Source organism: Lepisosteus platostomus, chromosome 2, assembly GCF_059453375.1.
Source record: "Lepisosteus platostomus isolate fLepPlt1 chromosome 2, fLepPlt1.hap1, whole genome shotgun sequence".
NCBI lineage: Eukaryota > Metazoa > Chordata > Actinopteri > Semionotiformes > Lepisosteidae > Lepisosteus > Lepisosteus platostomus.
In genome coordinates, this window is record NC_142612.1 from 22,378,119 (window position 1) to 22,403,769 (window position 25,651).

The following is a 25,651-nucleotide window of genomic DNA, read 5'->3' on the forward strand; positions in this document are numbered from 1 at the left end:
TCCTGCTCTTTGCAGACGACCTGGTCCAGCTGTCGCCCACAGAACAGAGGCTGCGCCAGAACCTGGCACTGCTGGAGCAGCACTGTCAGACCTGGGCACCGACAGTCAATCTGGACAAGACCAGTTATGGTTTTCCAGAAAAAAAGCCAGACCTCAGGGAAACAGGTACAAATTCACACTTAACAACACATTAACACCTAACAACGGGAGCAGGGACGAATTAGGCCAGTACCCATTATTGTTAAACATACAGAAAAGAATATTAAAGTATTGAATATTAGTATTGCCTTTAGTATTAGCCATACAGAACATTAAAGTGCCCCTTTTCCATTCAGCGGGTGCCTGAGCCGCTGTGTCCTATCTTCTGACAGTCGCCGTTGTGAATGTCTGTAGAGTGTATCTTATTTTTAGTACTATATTTTTGTATTATATTCCCTATTAATCAAACTCTAAGAGTATGTATCGGCTTGTCCCCTCCTCCCGCCCCTCTCTGTGTACAGTGTAGCCTCCTGTCCAGCCAGCACATGTCCACAGACATTCACAACAGCGACATATCATAAAACGTTTGCACATATAGTTAAATTATTAGTTGTTTTTTAGGAAGTTAAAAAAAACACTTGAATTACTTATCCAGTCTCTCGAAATAAAGTTATTTTTCAAGCAATGCAACAAACGTCGGGCAATGTGTTTTTTTAAATCCAACATTGACAGCCACATCTTAAATCCTGTCAGTCAGGTCTTTTTTGTCTATTTGAATTGTGGTTTACACATCGCACGACTTTAAAAGCTAGTAAGACAGGTTTCGATTCACATTAGCTGGCGAGCCTTGTTAACAAAAAAACTAATAATAATGTAACATGCCACTGTTTGTTCATGAACAAAGTTATACTGAGATTTCCTTAGATACGCGATTAAAAAAAAAAAAATTGAATCCCCGGCGGAACACATTCCATAAGAATCAATGGTTTTACAGTATATATCGCCTTAAAAGGTGGCTTCTCAAAACGCTTTACAGGATAAAAACAACAAGAACAGCAACAACAACAATATTGTATTTCATTGCACTTTGAAAACCAAGTAATAACTTAACTATACGTGCAAACGTTTCATATGTTGCTGTTGTGAATGCCTGTGGAGTGTATCTTATTTGCCTTGAGTCCTGGTTATCTCTCTCCCCCTTCCCCCCTCTCTCCCTCAATTCAATTCAAGGTGTTTTATTTGCATGACAGATGGGTATAATCAGTGTTGGGTATGTATATTTTGATATTTACACCCGGCGCGGCACCGAGGGAGCGTCTGCATTTATAACTTAGTTTTTAAAATTAGTCAAGCAATATGAAGCATCTCCTCTTTCTTTTTAGTCCCTTAAATACATTGAGCACAGCTTTCTCACCACTTAAGATTGCTTTTTGATACCATCCTTACACAAAGCAGAAACTTTCCGATGACTCACAGTACAAGTGGAAAGATTACAGATTTTAATCGTCTTTAATTTTGTTACGTTATACGTTTTAGGAACGTTTCATCTAAACAAACACCACAAAACTATTCTCGATTGTATTTCTGAATGTTATGTTACACCTACAGTAGTTCACTGTTTTAAATACATCGAATTAAGAAAGTTATGTGTAGCACTTTAGATCTTTTTTTCTGAACCAGGGAAAATCTGATCATGTTTCTCTATAACAATAATAAAAAACTTTATTTTACATATCACCTTTAAAAGTGGTAGTACCTTTTTTAGTACTATATTTTTGTATTATATTCCCTATTAATCAAACTCTAAGAGTATGTATCGGCTTGTCAGTCAGGTCTTTTTTCTCTATTTGAATTGTCGTTTACACATCGCACGACTTTAAAAGCTAACAAGACAGGTTTCGATTCACATTAGCTGGCGAGCCTTGTTAACAAAAAAACTAATAATAATGTAACATGCCACTGTTTGTTCATGAACAAAGTTATACTGAGATTTCCTTAGATACGCGATTAAAAAAACAAAAAACAAATTTTGAATCCCCGGCGGAACACATTCCATAAGAATCAACGCTTTTACAGTATATATCGCCTTTAAAGGTGGCTTCTCAAAACGCTTTACAGGATAAAAACAACAAGAACAGCAACATCAACAATATTGTATTTCATTGCACTTTGAAAACCAAGTAAAAACTTAACTATACGTGCAAACGTTTCATACGTTGCTGTTGTGAATGCCTGTGGAGTGTATCTTATTTGCCAGAAAGCTCTAAATTGCATTTTGAGCGCGTTTTTTGACTTTTTTTAAATTGCATTTTGGGCGCGGACAGCACATACAAGGGTTAATGAACTGCGCCAAGAAATTTAAAATAGTATTCTTTAGGTGTGAGGGTAGGAGTGGACCGCAGCAGGCATAATCAGCAAACCAGGAAAACAAAGAACAGAACAGGTGAGATGTGTATCCAGAAAGCGAGTGATCAGAAAAAGGAAAAGGTGTTACGCCCAGGTTTTCGACCCAATTGTTTTAACTTGCTATTGCATCAGACACATTTCCTGGCATGTTGTGTTTTAAATAAAATAGAAGTGTCTTTCCCTGGCATTAGCTCATTGGTATGGTGTAAGTTTTATCTGTACCATATCATACAGTATATAGGTACAGAATTCAAGCTGCACCACTGTATCGCTTTGGTAAGGGGACGGACAATGACCAAAATCACGAAGACTCTCTCACACCAAATAATGAAGATGAAAAGAAACGGGAAGTCAACACGGGACATTGTACAGCAGTTGGCTTCGATGGACATCTTCATTTCTGAAAGTACAGTGAGACGGCATTATAAAGGGGAGAGGAGGCAAAGAGAATCTAAACCGAGGACGATTCAAAGGTAAATAAATTTCTAAAAATACCTTTCTTTCATGTAAATACAACTACGCACATTATTTTTAAAACTAACTGCTGATCTCTTTTTTTTTTCAAGCCCTATTGTGCGAGCTATCGACAAACTGACTGATGAAAATGATGAGCTACCGGCGATCCAAGTCCAAAGACGGCTATGGGCTGACCTCGGTGCAAATATTAGCCCAACATCGATAAGAAGAGTACGCAGGAGGCTTGGATGGAGATACAGAAAAACCAACACATGCCCCATGATAAGGCTAAAAAACAAAGAGGAAAGACTCAAGCAAGCGCTCCAATGGATTGAACATGGGGAGGCATTTCAGGATGTACTTTTTACCGACGAAACAACAGTGGCTCTGGAACAGTTTTCAACAATGGCATTTTGCAAAAAGGGGAGATATGTGGACAAGCCAAAGCCCAAACATCCACTGAAGGTTCACGTCTGGGGGGGTATATCTAGAAGAGGCCCGGGACCACTTCTTATTTTCGAAGGAATTATGGACCGTGTATTCTTCAAGGAAGTCGTGGTCACACAGTATGCTGCCCCATATATCAGGGAGCAGTTTGGATCAAGGCACCGTCTCTTTTAAGACAACGATCCGAAACACACAGCAGCAAGAGCGAGGCTTATAGCAGAAGGAGTGAACTGGGTGAAAACTCCAGCCGAATCCCCAGAACTAAATCCGATAGAGATGGTTTGGCATTCGTTGAAAAGACTACGTTCGGAAAACTGCTAAGCCCGTCACAAAGCAGGAACTGATCGATGCGATCTATAAATTCTGGGAGGAAGAACTGACCGAACAAAATTGTAACAATTTTATTAACAGGCTGTTTTGTGTTCTTCCTAGGATTGTTGACCGGGGCGGGGGACATTCGGGAATGTAAGTCTGAGAAAGACAGTCTCACGTTTGTGGACAGTCTGTCCACAAACAAAACGTTAAAAAAATGTAAAAAAAAACAATTACTTTTTGTCAATGAAAACCGGTGTGTGTGTCACTCTCTGCTGGATGTCCCTCTCACTCTCTGCTGAATGAATAAAAGCATTTTATTAAAAACGCGTTTGCGATTGTCTGGTATTTACTTTGGTCCCTTTTAACTGTTTTTTCGGTCTACAGTATTGCTTTGAGACGCCACTTTTAAAGGTGATATGTAAAATAAAGTTTTTTATTATTGTTATAGAGAAACATGATCAGATTTTCCCTGGTTCAGAAAAAAGACGATTAAAATCTGTAATCTTTGCACTTGTATGTTATCGGAAAATACAATCAGTTTCTGCTTTGTGTAAGGATGGTGTGGCGCTCCTCAAAGCGCTTTACAGGATAAAAACAATAACAACAATAGTGGCTGGGCAAACCATTTTTTTTATCGAAATACAAAATGAGATACTGTATAATGATGTGCATCAACAAAGGTATACTGCAATTTTCCTTAGATACGCGATTAAAAAAAATATTTTTTTTGAATCCCCGGCGGAACACATTCCATAAGAATCAGCGCGTTACTTTGCGCTTTACCACCCTTGCTGCGTGCGACTGGAAAAGAATTTGTGATCGGATCAACGAAATGCTTCGTAGAAGGAGGCGCTCTTTTCTTCTAGTCTAACAGTCTGTCCAAAAATAAAACATTCCTGTTAGACAAGAGGAATTGAAAAAAAACAATTTTGTCAATGGAACCGGTGTGTGTGTGTCTCTCTCTGCTGGATGTCCCTCTCACTCTCTGCTGAATGAATAAAAGCATTTTATTAAAAACGCGTTTGCGTTTGTCTGGTATTTACTTTGGTCCCTTTTAACTGTTTTTCGATCTACTGTATTGCTTTGAGATGCCACTTTTAAAGGCGATATGTAAAATAAAGTTTTTTATTATTGTTATAGAGAAATATGATCAGATTTTCCCCGGTTCAGAAAAAAGATCTAAAGTGCTACACATAACTTTCTTAATTCGATGTATTTAAAGCAGTGAACTACTGTAGTTGTAACATAACATTCAGAAATACAATCACGTATTTGACAAATAAAAACGATTACAATCTAATCCTTCCACGTTTGATCCCAAAATCCCAAGAAATATAAATCTTAACAGGTAGAAAGCTATGCTGAAAGTTTATTAAGATACTTAGAAGACAAAGATACTGTATCAATTTATGTTGCATTAGCCTGATTATGATTAAAAAACACATATAATTAAACACGCGTTTGCGATTTAAATCAAAAAACGATTTAAATCAATATAAATGTTTATATTGTAACGCATACTGTCCAGCCTCCATTTCTCTATAAAAATGTACTCTATTACACACACACACAATAGAAGCAGGAAGCAGAAGCAGGGACCGTTGTCAGAAGGGAAGAAGGTGACTATTCATTGTTATCAAAAATGATATTGTGATATTTTGAAATATAAAAGTCAATTGATTGTCCATAATATCACTATTCTATTTTTTCAAAGAAATGTTTGTTAAAAGAAAAGTCCAGTACCAGCTGGATTTGAACACACAACCCGTGAGTTGGTAGTCGGGCACGTAGACCAGTAGGCTACAAGGGAAGTCGCATGAAGAGGGAGGCGAAACAGCCCTACACAGCCCTGTCGCAGTACACGAATATAATCATATCATTATTAAATTCTTTAGATACACGATTCCATATTATATTCCCTATTAATCAAATTCTAAAAGTATGCTTGTTGACTCCGGTATCTCTTTAGTTAAAGACTTCGATGCTTAAAATGTTTAGGGAGAAATAGAATGCTGGTGTGTATTTTTTACTTTAAAGTACCAAGACCAGCCATATACAGTACTGTATGTTTATGTTCCAAAATTAATATCGTTTATGGCCTTCACACGCGTTACAGTATGCTCCTATTCTTTTTATGCTCAGCTACTAAGATCTCCCTTCAGTGGTAAAATTCAATATCTACAACGGGCACAGTAAAGACGTTTACTGTACTGTAAATCTTTCTATGACAGACCAACGGACCACGAGTGCCCCTGTCGGTCAACCAATCACGTACCGTGGTACCCCGCGTCATCTTGCGTCATGATGCGTGACACCACAGCCATTTACCTGCGGTATGTGTCTGTACCGCTCACTTTGAATGGCTGCATCTGTACACACACACAAAGCAAAACAAACCAACAAACGAAGCCGAAGCAATAACCAGGAGCGGAGCGAAGCGATAACCAAAACCAAATGGGACCGAAGTCAAACGAAAGGCCTCTCCTTGCTGAAAACCTCCATGTTATATGCTGAATGAGATGTGTTCTGATTGGCTGAGGGCTGATTGATGATGACATCATATTGAAACAGTGGTGTGATGGTTGGCCAATGGGGAAGGGAGAACAATCAAGGGTCAGCAGTGTGGACATAACAGAAAAAACACACACAGAACACACATTGGGACGTAACACCCCCACCCATAAAAACAAACATCTAATGTTTGGACAAAGCGAAAACAAAAAGAAATCAAATCTTCATTAGATTCTAGAAATGGCGTCAGCTAACATTTTCTGCCCCTCTCTTGTGGAGAATTTCCAGATTATAGTTCTGGATAATCAATGACCAGCGCATCAGTTGTTGATTTTGATTATACATACGATGCAGAAACACCAAAGGGTTATGGTCAGTGTAAACACTTAGGTGGCTAGAACCTACATAAACTTCAAAATATTGTAAAGCGAGTAATAACGCCAAAGCTTCTTTCTCAATTGTCAAGTAATTTAACTGATGTTTATTAAACTTTTTTGAAAAGTAACACACTGGATGGTCCAATCCATTCTTATCCTCTTGTAACAATACTGCTCCTGCTCCCACAGCGCTTGCATCAACCTCCAATTTAAATGGCAAAGAGAAGTCAGGGGCAGCAAGTACAGGAGTACTACACAAAAGAGCTTTCACATTCTCAAATGCATGCTGACATTCTTCGGACCAGGTGAATGTTTTGTTCGGGCTAAGTAAACTCGTCAGTGGGTTCACTACAGTTGAAAAGTTTTTACAAAAACTTCTATAATATCCAGCCATACCTAAAAATCTACGAAGTTCTCTCCTTGTGGTAGGAACTGGGAACTCATTTATGGCGGATATCTTAGCTTCTATGGGTCGAACTTGACCTTGTCCGACCTCTTTTCCTAAGTAAGTCACAGTGGCTTTTCCGAAATCACATTTTGCAAGTTTGAGCGTTAGATTTGCCTTCTCTAGATGCTCAAACACCATTTTTAACAAGGCCACATGGCCCTTCCAGTCCATCGAATAAATAACGATATAAATAACAAATAAAGTCATCAAGGTAAGCATTACAATTAGGTACTTCTGCTAAAACTATATTGACTAGCCTCTGGAAAGTGGCAGGTGCATTATGTAGTCCAAATGCCATGACCGTCCTGCTGCTGCTGATTAAGTGAAGATGTGTGTATGACCTGTGTAGTTGTATTACAGAGCAGATTTTATTCACATGCCTAATACTGTGGTCTTGTATTTTTGAGTTAGTTTTGTATTACTACTTCTTCTGGTTGAGAGGAAGAGGATAGAGAGAGGAGACAGTATGGCATAAAATCAACCATTCTAGCAGCTGCCATTTTTGTTTCTTAAATAAATATATGTCCGGTTTATGGAATATTAAAAACTTGTTCACTGTCATACGTTTCTTGCTTTCGGTAACACATTTGTAATATCCTAAAAACAGGAAAAAAAACAATCACCCTCACATAGTTTTGTATATGCTATGCTGTTGTTGAAACTAGACTTCTGTGATTGAGCATCACTTTTGCCTCATCAAAGTAGTGGTTTTTTTTTCATTTTTTTTACACAGAATATCAAAGGAACATTCTTCTTAAAATGTAGTCACATTTTTTATTTTAATTAAATCAGTGGTTTCAAAATCAGGTTGTAAATATAAAACAAAACAGTTAATACATTAAAAATAAAACTTAAAATGCAGCTTTCCTACTTGTTTCAAATTCAGCTGAGGTAACAGCATTTGTTTTGTTAGAAAGTAAAGGCAAACTAAACTAGATGCTCCCAATGCACCCACTGACTGTGAGAAGTACCATTAAATAACTGTAATAAAACATCTTGGCTCCTAACTCAGTGATTGACTTTTCAGGGGTAAAGTTGTAGCCAGAAACAATTATGCCACTAGGAAATCACCATTACCTGCTGGGGCAAAGCTTAATAGCTTCAAAAAAGGTCATCTCATAATCTTGGCTGAGAAAATAATTCTACACATGCCTTTCACTGTTACCTAGTGAGGAAAGCTACACTACGCCCCATGATCACTTTAAATCTGAATTGCAGTTTATACGCACCTATGCCCAAAGCCTTATTTCAGTCTTCTGTGGGGATGCTAATGTGTCACTTTAGAGCATAAGAAACAGAAAGGTATCTCTACATCAGCTGAGGCTAGGGAAAACTGAATGAAAATTTAGAAACCTATACCTTCTGCCTCTTAGTGATCTGTCATCTGTCAGATTATACTGTATTAAAACAGAAATTAGGTAGAAATATTTTGAGAAAGCATTTTGAATTATTTTCAAGGCATCTCTTTTTTCTCTCTGAGATGGAGAGATCTGTTGTAACAATAACAAATAATGTATGTAGGGCTGGCAAGGAATGGGTTTGCCTTAGAACAGTGGTTCTCAAACTAGGTTCCGCGGGACGTCCACAGGGGTTCCATGAGCTCTCACATAGGCTACAAGAAAAATAAAAAATTGCTATCAATAAAAAAATCTGAGTTACGATGGCTTTGCATGGCTTGATGAAGTCAGAATAATTAGGCATATCTTCTGAAACGAGATACTAAATTTCAGTACTTTCTCTGCAAGAGCCAGAAGGTACCTCAAAGGTGTCGGATGAAATTTCCTCTTCCATCTTTTCTGTTTTGTTCGGAGATAAAAATGTTTGCCATTTCGCCATCTGGCAAATTTCAAAAACTCTCGCAATGAGAAAAAGTAGCGTGTTACTAGATAGAAAGATCGCTTAGAATTACTGCAACCATGAGAGAAAAAAGAAAACAAAAATGTGATAAAAAAATCTTTGAGACTTCACGTCACAAGAATATGAGAAGTACATTGACCTGTTTTCAGACTCTTCCTTACAAACAGCTTTTAATGAAGTGCAGTTGGCAGAGTTTTGGTGCAGCACCAAAAATAAATATCCAGTATTATCAGAGAAAGCTCTTTCTGTTCTCCCGTTTGTGACCACCTATCTGTGTGAAACTTGATTTTCATCGTACGTGTCCACAAAAATGAAGTATCGCAACAGATTGGATGCAGAGTCAAACATGAGACTGCAACTAACATCCATGACTCTAAATATAAAAAAATATTGGTAAGTAAGAGGCAAACTCACTCATCACACTGAGATTTTTCTGTTTCTGATGGTTTTAAATAAATTTTGATTTAAAAATTATCAGTACTCTTTTTAAAAAACCTCATGTATTGTTGTCTCACTGTGTTTTACTTAGTTATTTTGCTACCAACTTTTCCTATTTGCCCCCGGGTTAGACCACAGAAAGTGTCGTCTGGTACTACAAATCTAATAGTTTTTTTTTTCCTTTGTTAACAATGTCAAAAATTAAAAGTTTTCAAACCAGAAGAAAACCCTTCTTCTAACCTGGTCGAACTGGCGGTTAGAACTTTGATTCTTTTATTCTCAACGAGTATTTCAGTAATTAACTTTGAACTGTAGGGGTGCTAATAATAGACAAGTTATCATGTGATTAATCCATCCATTTTCACTTCCACTTTTCCTTATGAGGGTCGCTGTAAAGCCAAAGCATACCCGGCAAGCAACGAGAGTACACCCCCGACAGGATGCCAGTCCTTTCGCAGGGCAAGTGCAAGCTAATTATAAATGGGGACAATTTGGAGGCCACAGTAAGGGCTAAGGGGGGAAATCTGGCCCAAACATTGGGATAACTCCCTACTCTTCTTGAGAAATGCCTGGGGATCTTTAATGACCACTGAGAGAACGTCTCATCCAAAAGACAGCGCCTACTACTGTATAATATCCCTGCCATTATACTGGAGTATTAGGACTCAGACAGACCACAGGGTGGACATCCCCCACTGGTCCCACTAACACTTCCAGCAGCAACCACGGGTTCAGCCCTGCTTAGCTTCAGTGGGTTGCCAGTTGTGAGTTGCAGGGTTAAATGGCTGTTTAATAAATGACTGAAATAAACTCAGTGGGCTCATACAATGCTTACAATTAAAACAAGACCAATCAATAGTTTCTTCCTTAATAGTTGGCTAAATTGCCTCTGAATAGTAGTCCTAGAATTCTTTTTACAAAACACCGCCATAGCTAATCCTGAAAAGTAAGAAAAAAGCTGAAGGGTTCCATCATCAAAAAAACACTTTTGGTTTGAGAACCACTGCCTTAGAAAATCAAATAATCTCTCTTCTCTTTAATTATTTTCTTTTTGCTGCCTTTTACACTTTTGTCTATATTACATTATGTTCATTATGTGTTGTTTTTTATCTGCAGTGCATAGTGTGAAATACATTTTTTCAGATGTCTTTCCATTATGCTCCTCTTCATCAGGGAAAGAGAGATACTCAACTATCATGTTTATCACTTTTTAGACTAGGCAGGCAGCTTAATTGCCTTACACTCCTATAGTCTTTCTTTCAAGCCCCCTTTATAAAACAACTAGCAGGTGTTTCCCAAGTCAATGGTCTTCATTGATATCCTGATGGGGATTCACAGGAAGACTATTGCAGAACACAGATAAAACAATTAATCTGTTAAAAGTAATCAAAAATGTAACTTAGGTGCAGAACTAAGCTGCTATGACATTGTATCTCAATTTTATTTCCAAGGTGTGAAGAAAATGTCCACATCTCTGACAAGTGCTGATTGTATAGCACTTCTATTAGCAACAATTTTTCAAATGTAGAGACATTTTATTTATGTGTGGGAAAAGTCAAGTCAATGAAGAAATTAAAGTGAATGTACAATAATGATCCTATATATATATACTTATAAAAATGCAAAATATCTTTCAGTGTCATTTACATATTCTTCAATAATTATTTTGAAATTCAACTTATAAACTGCTTCAGTTAATCATCATCATCATCAAATCATTCCACCAAATATGCCATGAATACATTTCTTTACAGCAATACATAGCTTACAGTGATTAACACAAAATAAGATTTGGCAGAGACTGATTATTTCAATATGTCTCAATCTGTTTTAAAAGATAGACCTCACTGCCACTTTTCGCCATTGTCATTTGAACTGTGTGCTAAAATTAAAAATCTGAAAAATGTTTTTTTTAGGTACTCTAGATTATTATTTCTTTCCCAAAATGAAAGAGTGTAGTACAACAAAAGTAGGTGCATCACCTAATATTATATTATCAGTGTCACATTAAAATCTTAAGTATAAAAGTTTCATCCATGTATCATTGGACATATACTGATTAGTATGCAGATCATGGGAAACTTTCACTTCATCATCCATTCACAGCACCCTTACAAAAAATAAACAAAAAATTCTCTGTGTCAATTGAAATTAAGCAAGCTTCCCTTGGCTACTTTCTTACAAATTTCAAATTTACTTTCTACTCTGTCTCACTTTGACCTTTCAGCAGGGTTGATGGATGCATCTCACATGAGCCTTCCAGTCTCCTTGTTCCCTACTTTTCTAGGACAGCATTGTTTGCCTTTTGTCTGAACCTTGATTAAATTGACATCATTTTCCCATTGTGACTCATGTGTCATTCTCTGTTGACAGACCCTGGTAATAGTAACAGACCAGCATCCTTGAGGAGGTGCTGAGTCCATTGATTGGTTGGGTGTATTAATGCAGTGCCTTCAAATGACATGCAGACTGAGCTATTGTGCTAAGTGGCATCTGGAGGAGAAACTGGTGAGCAGTGCCATTGAGTTAAAATAACAGGCAGTGACCGCCATATACTGACAATGTCATTTTGTACAATTTTTAGAGTAGCTGAAAAAACACATCCCAGTGTTTATTATATGCTATTTCAAAGAATTTAATAAAAGTACTGTAGAGATGGTTTTCATTTACCTCATTTAGACAATATTATACAACTGTGCATATTCTGTTCATTAAAATAAAAAAAAACTGTAAAAATGTTAAAACATGATCAATGTCTTGTAATTCAATACAAAAGAAAAATGTCAATCTGTAGTTTGGTACAACAAAACTCAGCTGAAACAATAAAATACATTAAAAATGGCCCAGAAAGAGGGGTACCCAATACCTATTTTTTAGGGTAAGTTCCCAATATTTCCTATTTAAGTATAATACATCAGAAGGTATGAAACATTACAAATAAAATGAGGCTACCACATGTCATGCTTGTTTCAGATACACATCAGTCTACATTTTCATTTAAACATATCTTTTTAGCCCAAATTATAATTCTTTATAATTTCCACTTCTATTCATGACCTTGCTTCGTTATTGCCAAAGCAATTCCATTGGGCCTTTTTGAAAAAAAAAAAAGGCTTTACATTTAAAGTAAGAGTGAAGTGACCAAGTACATCCTTAGGGTTGTAAAGCACCTGTATTTTTATATGTGTGGTTTTATAATTGCCTGTGGGATCTCTCATTTGCACAGTGTACACACAGATTGCATAGTGTACAGACAGATTAATAGGTGTGGATTAGAATGACATTAATAAGGAGCTAGAGTAATATGGAAGATGATAAAAAGTAACATTGTGGGGCAAATGAAAATCACACCAAGTGTTATTGCGTTATAAAATAAGCTGAATAACACTAGCAGGAAGCAAGCTGATGCATACGCTCTATGGACAATAGAGAGAAAGTATGAGAACAGAGATAAATAAAGATGGATGATTTTTTCCTCTCCATTAAACTCATTAAAAAGCCTCTAATTGCAAATAAGGTCACTTGTTTGTACCTTTGGACCACAGTGAACCCACTGATTTTGGCTTTGGTTTTAATTAAAACACAGTTGATAAATAATGTTAATTACTATAGCTTACTCTTTTTGTACTCACTGTATTTAATTATTTGCAGTTCATAATATATGCTTTGTTTGGTTCTTTCATTGCTTTTTTTATGAAATGTTCTGTGACCTAGTGCTTCTGAAAAAAATAATTTCTGCATTACTGATACAAAGTGTGAGAATGGCTTTTCACAATGCCTCCTCTTTGTGCGTCTCATAGCAAGCACTACACAGGAGAGTGATGTATGTGACTTGCAGTTTTATGGCTTCACCCATAGCAAATACTTATTCAAAATTATACTTTAAAAGAAAAGGGTATTCTGTGAAGGATATTACAATTTTATGTTTTATACAATATATTGTTAACTATTTTACAAGAAAAAAATATAGAACAAAAGTGGAAACTATGCAAAACAGGAATTAAACATTAAGACAGTTCAATTTTTAAACAACACTCAATCCACTGACAATTGTATTTCTATAATATACAGTATCTGTAGCTATAAATATATGATTATACTTTATATCGTATTATATACATTATATACATATGTAGCGGCAATGCTTGTTAATAAGACAGAATTAAGTGTTGCTATGCTTTCCCAAATGAGGCCACATCTCTCTCCTCATCTCTGTGGTGCAGCCACAGAGAAGCTATTCATGCAGGCTGATTTGAAGATGTTTTCTTTTGATAAGGGACAGCTCCCAAATGGGGATGCACTTAGCTAAGCCTGGCTATTGTGATCAATGGTCATCCATTGGTGCCTATCTGTCTAGGGAGTGCCAGATGGACATCTGGACTGCATTCCTAAGTGTCAGGAGTAAGTGACTCATATCTCACCTTGATCAACCAATCAGGGACTGGTAGGGCCGAGTAACCCACGTGGGACTCTGATGCCCATGGAACTTTCAGCCAATGTACAAGCTGAAGTTCTTCCAGGTAAAAACAGGCAACAGAGAGCCTGGAGAAGGAGAACTATTCTAAGGACTATTCCAGTAGGAGAATTCTAAGGAGAATTCCAGGGGTGCGAGACAATTCCAGGCCAGGACAGCCCAAGAGCAGAAAGGCTCCCAAGGGCAGGACATTCTCGCAGCGCGCCTCCTGACCATCCTGAGACTCAGCCCGGACAACCAGGGAACGGCCAGTGTGTCCGAGTGCCAGAACTTTCCTCTGTTCTAAGAGTCTAGAGCAGAGGTTGCCACGAGTAACCAGAGGATCCACCCGAGGTTAGCATCAGCAGCAAGCCTCGTGAACAGGTCGGAACTGTGGACAGCTGAATCACTATTCAGAACAAGCGCTTCATCAGGAACGAACCGGTCTTCTTCCTGACCTGCTGGGACCCACAGTCATCTTTTCTCCTGTGCACAAACTTCGCTAGTTAAAGCCAACACTAACTAGCCGGTCAGTGAGCATCAGCAGCGCACCGTCGCAAGCCGCACAGCACAGCCTGGCACGGAGCCAGAGAGCCCACAGGAGATCTGAATCCCCAGAGATTGGATGAGTATTCAATTTCAATGCATTACAGCTCGAGAATTCAATTGTTATCCCAACCAGTCGATATCAATTTAATTCCTGAGAGTTATGTACTTGTTTTGAGTATACAATGTAGAAATTATAACCAAGTGCATTTACGAAACGGTATAAATGAATGATATACTGAACGTATGTCCTCTTGATATATGTAACTCTTCGTAACTGATTGAATATATACCTTTTGTATTCTGATAACCCTCTCGATAAAATCTGTTAGGTTTACATGCATATTCTATGTATTAATAAATGTATCCTCGTGTATTAGTACCTGTGTGTGTGCGTTGTTTGAGTTATATCGCATGGTTGGATTCTAAGGCCATTAAAATAATCATTTTGTGATTTACGGCTACAATTAATAATTGTCCCCCTAAATGCCCAAACCCTACAGAACTGGTGCCTCGTGAAAGCACACTACACATATATAGTAGGGACAGTACCCTGACAAAATTATTTTTCTTTTACTCTTCCAGCACTTTCTTTAACCTTTATATAGTAAATAACTTTTACCATTTTAACTCAGGGTAATATTTAACCTTATACACAAGAATGTGAAATTCCTTAAATCATCTAAAGATGTACAGTATTTAATGATAAAGCTGCAATTAATTTGAATGCTTATGCATTATTATTATTATACTATCAGCATTCTTTTAAAGAAAACAAATGGTGAATTACAGTATATTAAAATATTTCCCATTTCCCAAGAGCAACATGCTCATTTTCTAAAGTTTTCCTTGGACATTATATTCACAGGCTAGAGGCTTTTGTTTTATAGCACTGCCTTCTCTGCTTTAGATGTACCATAGCTACAGTATGAGCTTAATCTGTATATCCAAATAATTAAAGATCTGCTTTTTCAAAGATATTGCCAAACTGTTTGTGTACTGCTTGACTCTAGAAAGTGATATATGAAAATACTTTCTTTGTCCAGACTAAGACTACTCGAGGAGTGTCTAGAACTAAAGCCTTCAAATTTGGAACACGTTTAGGAGTGCACTAGCCTCAAGGCAAGACAGCAATTGATTTTACAACACTACTGTTCTCTAATATAGGTATTAGGTTTTGGAGACTTCCACACTTGTCACCATTACCCTTCTTTTCTTTCTCCTTTTATTGTTAATAAATAACAATGCAATAACATTTACATTGACATCTGCATTGTGTGTTCTGTTATTCATTGGTTAAGTGGTTAAATCACATTTTTTAGCAACAGTATGTACATGATCACAGTAATAACATCTTTGCAACTGTTTAAAGCATTGCAAGTCATCTTTCTATCCCTAGTAAAAGAAATACCTTCATCACATATGTGAACTCAATCATATGCTGTTGCAGTCTTTGTAGTCCTGTTCCTGTATTCCAGTCCTAATTACGCTGTTAGCTCCATCACAACTTTTGCTCCTTGTACAACCAACTCCCTCTGAATAAACCAGCATTTGGATCCCATTATTACTCAAAATGCTGTAAGCTTCCTTCCATCTGACTGGAAGTAACAATACCAAAATCAAATGCTTCTTGAAACATTGTAGTTATCTGCAGTTTACAGCTATATTTGGTCACAGAATATAACAAAATTATTTTATATCAGGATAATGTCTTTTTTTTTGGAGCTCCTATTTACTTTTTCATTATATACTATCCCAGAATGGAATTGGCAGCTGTTTAGTATTTCTCTGTCTGGCAATGACTGGCAAATTTGAAGATGGTGCCAACAAGGAAGGCTGCTTTCCCACGAGCTCCGGTCCATTTTGTCTTTTTCTCTACTTTATGCTGTTTTTTATGCTGTAAACAATGCTTGTTCGATGATCAGCTATGGCTGCAAAATGCTAATGGTAATAAAATTGACTATCGTCTCAATGAGGTCGGCACCGAATATGATGACAGACTACCTGGACCATGGAGTCTTACCTGTACCTGTTCCTAGAAGAAAGTGGGAGCGATGCAGGGAGAGAGGTAAGCGGGCAGGTATCTTGGTTAGACTGAGACAACACTGGAATCATCCTCTTCTCGCATACTCCTCACTAATGTTTCTTGACAACAAGCTTATTTTTCAAATGGGACATTAAGAACTGCAACGTGCTAGCATTTACTGGAACCTGGCTCAACCCATCCACTCCAGACACCACTATCCTACCAGGAGGTTTTTCTGTGCACTGTCAGGACAGGACAACGGACTCGGGGAAGATCAAGAGCAGAGAGGTATGTTTCATGGTTAATAACTCCTGGTGCACAGATGTGGAGACTTTCATCGTCATGCACCCCACATCTTGAACACCTGACAATTAAATGTCTCCCCTTCTATCTACCAAGGGAGTTTACACTGCCTTACATGAATATCCTCATGGAAGTGTTTATTCCCCCACAGGCTAACATAAAAAAAGCACTGGAGGAACCACAGACACACCTAAGCAAACATGAGAACTCATACCCCTAGGGCGCATTCATCACAGTGGGGAAATTCAATGGCGTGAACCTGAAGAAAATAATGCCAAACCTGCTCAAGCATATCAATTGCCTGACGCACAGAACAAACACATTGGGCAGTGTTTACACTCCCCTCCAGGATGGCTACAAAGCCCTCCCCCAACCTCCTTTCGGCAAATCTGATCACACCTCAATCCTGCTACTCCCTGCCTATAGGCGGAAACTCAAGCAGGAGAAGCCTGTGACAAAGACCATTCAGCGCTCGTCAGAGGAATCAGACTCTATTCTAAGTCACTGCTTTGCCACCATTGACTGGAGGATTTTTAGCCAAGCTGCCAGGAACGACATTAACCTGTATGTGGACTATGCTACTGGCTATATTAGCAAATGCATAGAAGATGTTGTCCCCAGGATTTTTGTCCGCACATAACCAAATCAAAAACCTTGGGTAAACGGGGAAGTACAGTATATGCTAAACTCAGAACTAGAACATCTGCCTTCAACTCTGGAGACAAGGACAAGTACAGAAAATCCAGATCTGATCTCAGAAAAGCCATAAAAAAAGCCAGATATAACTACAGAGTGAAACTGGAGTCACACTATTATGACGACCATAACACTCGGAATATGTGGCATGGAATCTGTACCATCACAGACTACAAAGCAAAACTCAGCAACGCGACACACACCTCCTTCCCCTCTGATTAACTTAATTCTTTTTATGCACAGCTTGTAGTCCATAACATGGAACCAGTCAAGAAAATCCCAGTAAACCAGGGGGAATACTCACTATCTGTCTCCAGAGCTGACTTGTACAAAGTCTTTAAAAAGACTAATCCATACAAAGCTCCTGGCCCTGACGTTAACAATGGTTGCTTGTTCACATATCTCCCCTTTTTATAAAACGACATGGTTGAAAACTGTTCCAGAGCCACTGTTGTTTCATCAGTGAAAAGTACATCATGAAATGCCTCTCCCTGTTCAATCCACTGGAAAAAAGAAAAGGAGCATAAAGCGTCTGATGGTCATAAATGATATATTCAGAGAGAAAACCATAGTGTGTTTATTTTTTACTCCCTGGCGGGAACTGGCTTCCATAAGAATCAGTATAGCTTCTGGGAAATAAATTTTTCCTGCATTAAAGTTGAACTCGTTCAGAGCGCCCTACATTACAAACTCCAAGCATTTCATTTTGAACTGAAGACTCTCACACCTGAAGAAGGATTCACAGCCGAAACGTTCCAGGCTGACGCTGCTACCCACCAAAGTAAATGTATTGCAGTAAATGTTTATATTATTATATCTAATTTTTTATTTTTTATTTCTTTGAAAAAATAAAACGTTTCCCTGGCTCAGAGATTAAATAAAACTTCACTCGCACCAAACAAATTTATATTTCTAAATATCACAACATGATTGAATTTAAGTCATTTTAATAACAATGAATAGTCACCTATACGTTACAATATAAACATTTATATTGATTTAAATCACGTTTAAATCACCTTTATTTAAAACCCATAAATAAAGCTGATACTGTTTCGACTTTTAATTATTTAAAACTGTATTACAGCAGCACAATGCACAATGCAACGTAAATCACTATCTTTGTCTTCTGTGTAATAATGTTCATCTCTCTGTCCAGCAAATTAACAATAGTAATAATAATGAACTTTATTGTATATGGCGCCTTTAAAGGTGGCTCCTCAAAGCGCTTTACAGGATAAAAAAAATAACAACAATACTGTTAGGCTGGGCAAATGATTTTTTTTTTAAGAAATACAAAATGAGATATAATGATGTGAGCATAACACGTGGGCGGCGTAGCGGTATACCGATACACTGCAAGTATAACCCCCCTCTCTGCGAGAGTGCTGGCTGTGACGAATTAAACTGGTTTCACAGGTATTTTCAAAGTAGAAGGGGGCGAGATTTCCAGCGAAAGACACCTCCCCCCCTCAAAAACCCAGTAAGTACAGTACTTACTAGTTAGGAAAGCTAGACTCCTCAATGAAATCGCTTTAACATGCTAATGCGTTGGTGTAACAGTCCGGGCTTGGCAAGCTTCTAATGTCTCCCGACTACGGCGAAAGGAACCTTTCTTTCATTGGAAGACAATGAACATATTCTAGCCCTAAATGAATTAATAGCGAACATGGTTTACATAAAAGACATTTTTCCAAGAAAGTTTAGCCTTTGTCACTAATGAAACCACTAAATAAAGACATAAATATAGAATTCTTAAGATTTGTAAAATACGTGACTTTGCTAAAATTTATTTAAAAATAAAAACGATTACAAACACCAGCAGAGAGAGAACAGGGGAGGGGTGTTGGTTTTGCATAAGAGGCGGGCTATGGCAATGATGTCTATTTGGAAATGTGGAGTTACATGTTCTGGCTGTTTGTGAATTATCGTTGTTGAGCATGGAGTGTTGAGGTATTGATTTTGTGTAATGCTTTATGTTGAAAATTGAGGTGGATTTTGTATATGATAAAGAGGATAAACTTGGATGGGAGGAAGGTTTGGTTTTGCATAAGGGGCGGGATTATGATAATTGGAGGACTTTGCGAGTGTAAAATGGTTTGATATATTTGATTTTGTATTGTGGTTGTTATCTATGTTTTTGGTTGGTATTATGTTTATATGGTTGTTATTGTTGGTTGGTTATTAATAATACGATCTATAGTTGAAATCTGAGCCTGAATAAAAAGAAAAAGCATTTTCAGAGAGCAATTACGCTGTGTTTATGTAGAATAAGTGATTAGGTTTATGAGCAATCCTTATTACTTATTCGTTTAAAATGCTATATAAAATAAAGTTTATTATTAATTTGCTGGACAGAGTGGTGAACATTATTATGCATAAGACAAAGATAACGATATATGTTAAAAGACATTGAATTAAACACGGGTTTGTGATTTAAATGGGAATGGGGGTGACGGGAACTCTTAATCTAAATAAAAATAAAATAAAACAGGTTACGATAGTTAATAACCACTTTTTATGCACAAAACAAGGGTGATTTTTCTTCCTCCTGATCAGTTTAGAAATCTGTGTACTCTGTAAGGTTTTTACTTCTTAATTAAACTTTTAAAATACACGTTTCGAATAGAAAGAAATCCTCTTCCTGGTACAGTATGCATAGCAGATCAACACGTCTTTTTTCCCCAATCATAGGGGTGTCAGATTGTGTCAGCCAATCACCATTCTGAAGCCCTACCATAATCTCTGGTATAGGGAGACCCCAGAATTTTGTCCGATAGTTTATGTAGATAGATGATAGATACTTTTATTGATCCCATGAGGGAAATAAAGTAAATCATTTTCATTTTAGGAAATTATTAAATGCTCAGTTAAAAGCAAAGGAGATTGTCTGTTATAGTGGACATAAAAAGAAGAGTTTGCTGCGGCGTTATTGGAAACCCAAATTTAACAAAAAATAGCTGGCATTATATCCTAGAAGACACAGACCGGCGCCAGACCGGGAGAATGCCCGCAACGTAAAAGAAAATGCCTGATGAACTAGGGATTGGACAGTTTCCAAGTGCTTGTACAATCGATAGAAATGTTCAAATAAATGTGCAAAAGAAATAAACAAAATAATCATTTATTTCTTTATCATATTGGCTAGCCAATGTCCCCTCTTTGCTAGTTAGTGGCTGTGTTTCTGCATTGGGTAGCAACGGGTGACTGTTCTCAGGCAGAAGATGTAAACAGCTTAATTTTCGTGTTAAATAATTTTTTTAAATTAAAATTCATTCTATACAGCAATCGCATATTTGGGTACTGTTTCATAAAACTTTCATGCTTAAAATGTTTAGGGAGAAATGGAAGACTGGTGTGTATTTTTTCTTTAAACTATCAAGATCACCCATACACAGTACAGTTTACATACAGTAATGTTTATGTTCCTAAATTAATATCGTTTATGACCTTCAGATGCGTTATGCTCCTCTTCCTTTTATGCTCTGCTACTAAAATTTCCCTTTAGTAGTAAAATTCCATATAAATACTCAATACTAAGTGGATTAAAATGTGCACAGTAAAGAGATTAAATGATTAAATTTTCACTACCAACCAATGCACCACGAGTGCCGCTGTCGGTCATTTTGGCCAGCCAATCACTTACCGCGGTGCCCTGCGGTGGCTAGTGGGTAGTTTACCGTACCGCGGGTTTGTACCGTGCATTTTGAATGGCTGCATCTGTATCATCATGAAATGCTTCGAGCGGCTGATCAAAGCACACATCATCTCTTTACTGCCTGACACCTTGGACCCACTGCAATTTGCATATCGGCAGAACAGATCAACTGAGGATGCCATCACCACGTCTCTACACACTACCCTATTTACACTTAGATAAGAAAGGAATGTATGTGAGAATATTGTTTGTTGATTACAGCTCAGCATTCAACACCATCGTACCCTCAAGGCTTATCACCAAGCTCCGGGACCAAGGACTAAGCTCCCCTCTCTGCAATTAGATCCTGGACTTTCTGACGAGGCAACTGCAGGTGGTGAGAGTAGGCACAAATACATCCTCCACACTGACTCTGAACATATGTGTCCGCCAAGGCTGCGTACTCAGCACTCTCCTCTATTCCCTATTCACCCACGACTAGGTCACCAAGAACAAAACAAAAATATTAAGACCATGCACCCATTCATATCAGCGGGTCAGCAGTGGAGAGAGTCAACATTTTCCAATTTCTAGGTGTCAACTTTGCAGATGGTCTAACCTGGAGCCACCACACCAACCAAGACAGCATGGCAGCGCCTTTTCTTTCTCTGCAGACTAAAGAAGTTCAGCATGCCGATGTCACAAAGTGTTTTTCGGGACCCTATGCAGATGGCAGAATCCAGAAGGGAGTGAAACAAACACGGAGAAAGCAGACTAGGAGAGGGGCTGGTAGATGAACAGGGGGGTGTGTCGATGGTGTGCTGGTGCTCGGGGGGGGGCGTAGTCCAAGGCAAACAAGTCCAAAGGGAGTCAGCAGCGAAATCCAGAATAGGAAAAAGTCCAGACCCGGGTAATCCATCCGAGACAGACATGACAGAAGTTAAATGCCGGAGCAGGATCCGGTGAAGGGTCGGGGGAATAAAAAAAGGGTAATGAGCCAGACGCACCAAGCCCCAGACCCAGATGGTCAGGACTCCGTTGCGAAGCCTGTGCCGTCGGGCCACTCCTGGACTCGCTGGTAGGCGGGCTTCTGGGCATCCATCTTCCAAAGCTGAGCCTGGATTGGTAAGAGCATCTGGCTTTATAGAGAGGGGCATGAACAGGAGGCAGGTGTAGGAATAAACAGAAACAAGAAAGAGCCAGAGAGCCCATAAGAAGAGGGACTTACGATCATGACAGCCGTCACACATCCTGACCAATCTCTACAGGTGCACCACTGAAAGCATCCTAACTGGCTGCATCACTGCCTGGTATAGCAAGTGCTCCGCCTGGGAGAGCAAAGTACTCCAGAGGGTGGTGAAACCGAACATCAAGGATATCTTCAGGTGGGTAGCTGCGTCAGCATGCGTAGGCTGCAAAGGAACAAGTAATAGGTTTATTCCATGCTGAAAAAAAGAAGAAAGAGAACACAACGTTTTGGCTGTGGAGCCTCTGTTAGATTCCTCAAGAAGGCCAGGTCTATCCTCAGGAACCCCAGTCACCCTAACCACAACTTGTTCTCTCTACTACCATCTAAAAAGCGATACTGAAGTATACAAACCAAAACCAAGGGGTTTTGAAACAGCTTCTTCCCCCAGGCAATAAGACTGCTAAACAGCCTTCAGTAATAACATTACTTCATATTTCTAGGGTCAAAGTTAATGTTCCTATATACTGTATTTTTTATTTTGGTCCAGCATTAACTATGTCACGCCCCACACTCTCCCTCGCAAACGACGTTACATTCCCGGAACCTCTGCTTCCCAATCTCATCCCTGATTGAACCCAGCACATTCTCACATGTATCAGATTTCTTAAATTCTCACTCCCTTACCAATAATCCAATCACCCTTTCCTTTCAGTATTTAAACCCCCTTCGCACACCTTCCCATGCTCACTACTGAGAAGCCTTTCTTAGTATTCTCCAGTGCGTGTTTCCAAACCTTTTGACTGATCTCCCGTTACGAATCTTCTGCTTCCGCCTCTTGACCTCGCCTTCTGGATTTTGCCTTTGAATTGTTTTGGATTTCTCTCGTTACCGGACCCTCTGCCTCCCTTATCGACCCAGCCTTTGGATTTTGTCTTTTGGTTTGTCCCTTTGCTACTCTGTGTCCTGTGGGATTCCGGTCACGCATAAGGATCCTTCTATTCCACGTATTGGTTCCCTGACAGAATAGTGAGCCTTATTAAAATGGATCCAGCGGACCAGAGTCAACTTTCTATTCTCCTTGAACACTCCCGGAACCTGGACCTGCTAACTACTGCAGTCCAGCAACTAGCTGACCACTTTGCACTTCCACCGTCTCCCCCACCTGCAGCTTCTGCCCCTGCACCCCCGCTTCAAACACAAACTAATCTTCTACCCCCTCTCCTCCCGGAAAAATTTGATGGTGACTCCTCCAGTTGTCAGGGCTTTCTGACTCAATGTCAGATGGCTTTCCACATCCGCCCAGACTGCTTCCCCACCGATAGAGAAAGAATTGCTTTTATGGTATCTTGCCTCTCTGGACGAGCTCTGGAATGGGCTGGACATCTCCTCTCTCGAAACGCTCCTGAGACTGCCAACTTCCACCTTTTCCAGACAGCTCTACAATCTACCTTTGGGCAGTTGCACTCTCACCACCTCATTGTTGCACGCCTCACTTCCCTTACTCAGGGATCTCGCTCTTTTCAGGACTACTCTTCCGAATTCCGTTTTCTGGCTGCTCAACTCGCCTGGGATCACAATGCCCTGATTCACTACTTCCGCCTCGGATTATCTGACGAACTCAAGGATCACGTTGTGCACCTGCCCCTGGACTTCCCATCACTTGACTCCTTCATTTCTCGAGTTTTTGAACTAGAGCTCAGGCTTCAACAGCGAAGGTCGGACAATCAAACCCCTCCCACACCCTCCCAACTGCCTTCCTTCCATAGACTGACCTCTGAGGAGAGAGATTGCCGACTTCGTGAGGGGCGATGCCTTTACTGCGGTTCCCCTGATCACCTCCGAGCCGCCTGCCCCGGTCGCCCTCCTCGCTCCTATCCACCCGCTGTTATGGCCAGTGTCACTTCTTCCTCTCCCAGATCTGGACTCTTTCTCCCAGCCACCCTGTCATGGACTACTGGACAGACCTCTCTCTCTGCTTTTGTTGATTCGGGCTCCGAAGAGAACTTCCTAGACTCTGGACTCGCTTCGTACTGGAATATTCCCCAGTTGCCAGTCACCCAGCCCATTCGGCTCCTCACTCTTGATGGCTCCCCCCTCTCCCCTGGTCTGGTGAAGTGGCAGACCCCTCCCCTCACTCTTCGCATTGGCGCTACCCACCAGGAAGTCATTCGGTTCTTTCTTATTCAATCCCCTTCTCACCCATTGGTTCTTGGTTTCCCTTGGTTACAGATTCACAACCCACACATCTCCTGGTCACAAAGGGAACTCACAGCCTGGGGTTCCCATTGCCTTTCGCATTGTTGTCAGCTTCCTCAGAAAGTTTCCGTCTCCTGCATATCTCAAGATAACCTCCCCAATATCCCTTCCCAGTACTCGGATCTACACCTAGCCTTCAGTAAACAGAAGGCACTATCCCTCCCGCCTCATCGCCCATCTGACTGTCCTATAGACCTAATCCCAGGGGTTCTACCCCCTAAGGGCCATGTCTATTCACTCTCCAACGAGGAGACTCAGGCTATGGAAGATTATATCCAGGAGTCCTTGGAATCTGGTTTCATCCGCCCCTCTTCCTCACCTGCCTGCGCCGGTTTCTTCTTTGTTAAAAAGAAAGATGGCTCTCTCAGACCCTGCATTGATTATCGCGGTCTGAATAACATAACTATCAAGAACAGTTATCCCCTTCCTCTGATTTCATCAGCTTTGGAATCACTCCGGGGCGCCACTATTTTTTCTAAACTGGATCTCCGCGGTGCTTATAATTTGATCCGCATTCGGGAGGGTGACGAATGGAAGACGGCATTCATTACTACCCACGGTCATTATGAATACCAAGTAATGCCGTTTGGACTGGTTAATGCTCCTGCTGTCTTTCAGGGGTTCATGAATGACATCTTTAGGGATATCTTGCACAAATATGCCCTGGTATACCTGGATGATATCCTAATCTTTTCCCGAAGTCCCCAGGAGCATGTCTCTCATGTGCGCGAGGTTCTTCATCGTTTGATTCAGAACAAACTCTATGCCAAATTGGAAAAGTGTACTTTCCATGTTACCCGAATCCACTTCCTTGGCTACATCCTCTCACCCCTGGGCATTGAAATCGACCCTGCCAAGACTGAATCCATACAGAACTGGCCAACCCCCCAGAATTTAAAACAAATTCAACGCTTCCTGGGATTTTCCAATTTTTACCGCTGTTTTATTAGGAATTTCAGCTCTGTCGTCTCCCCCATTACAGCCCTGACCCGAAAAGGTCCTGATCAAGGGAAATGGACTCCTGAGGCAGACCAAGCTTTCCTTCATCTCAAAAGACTGTTCACCACAGCACCCCTCCTCCGTCACTCAGACCCCAACCTTCCATTCATTCTCGAGGTGGATGCCTCAGCCAACGGAGTCGGTGCCATATTATCTCAACGTCATGGAGAGAAGGGTATCCTCCACCCCTGCGCCTTTTTCTCCAAAAAATTGTCCCGGGCCGAGACTAATTATGATGTCGGAGACCGAGAACTACTGGCTATCAAGCTTGCCCTGGAGGAATGGAGACACTGGTTGGAGGGGGCCCTACAC

General features: G+C 39.7%; 1 long non-coding RNA gene across 1 annotated transcript; it reads right to left on the reverse strand.

Moving 5' to 3' along the window:
- Positions 1-22,937: 22,937 nt before the first annotated feature.
- LOC148676130 (uncharacterized) lies at positions 22,938-25,378 on the reverse strand. The gene is made up of 2 exons (XR_015925973.1): positions 24,660-25,378; positions 22,938-23,246 (listed from the first exon to the last, which is right to left on the reverse strand). It is a non-coding gene; the product is annotated as an uncharacterized LOC148676130 (long non-coding RNA).
- Between the last annotated feature and the right edge of the window lie 273 nt (positions 25,379-25,651).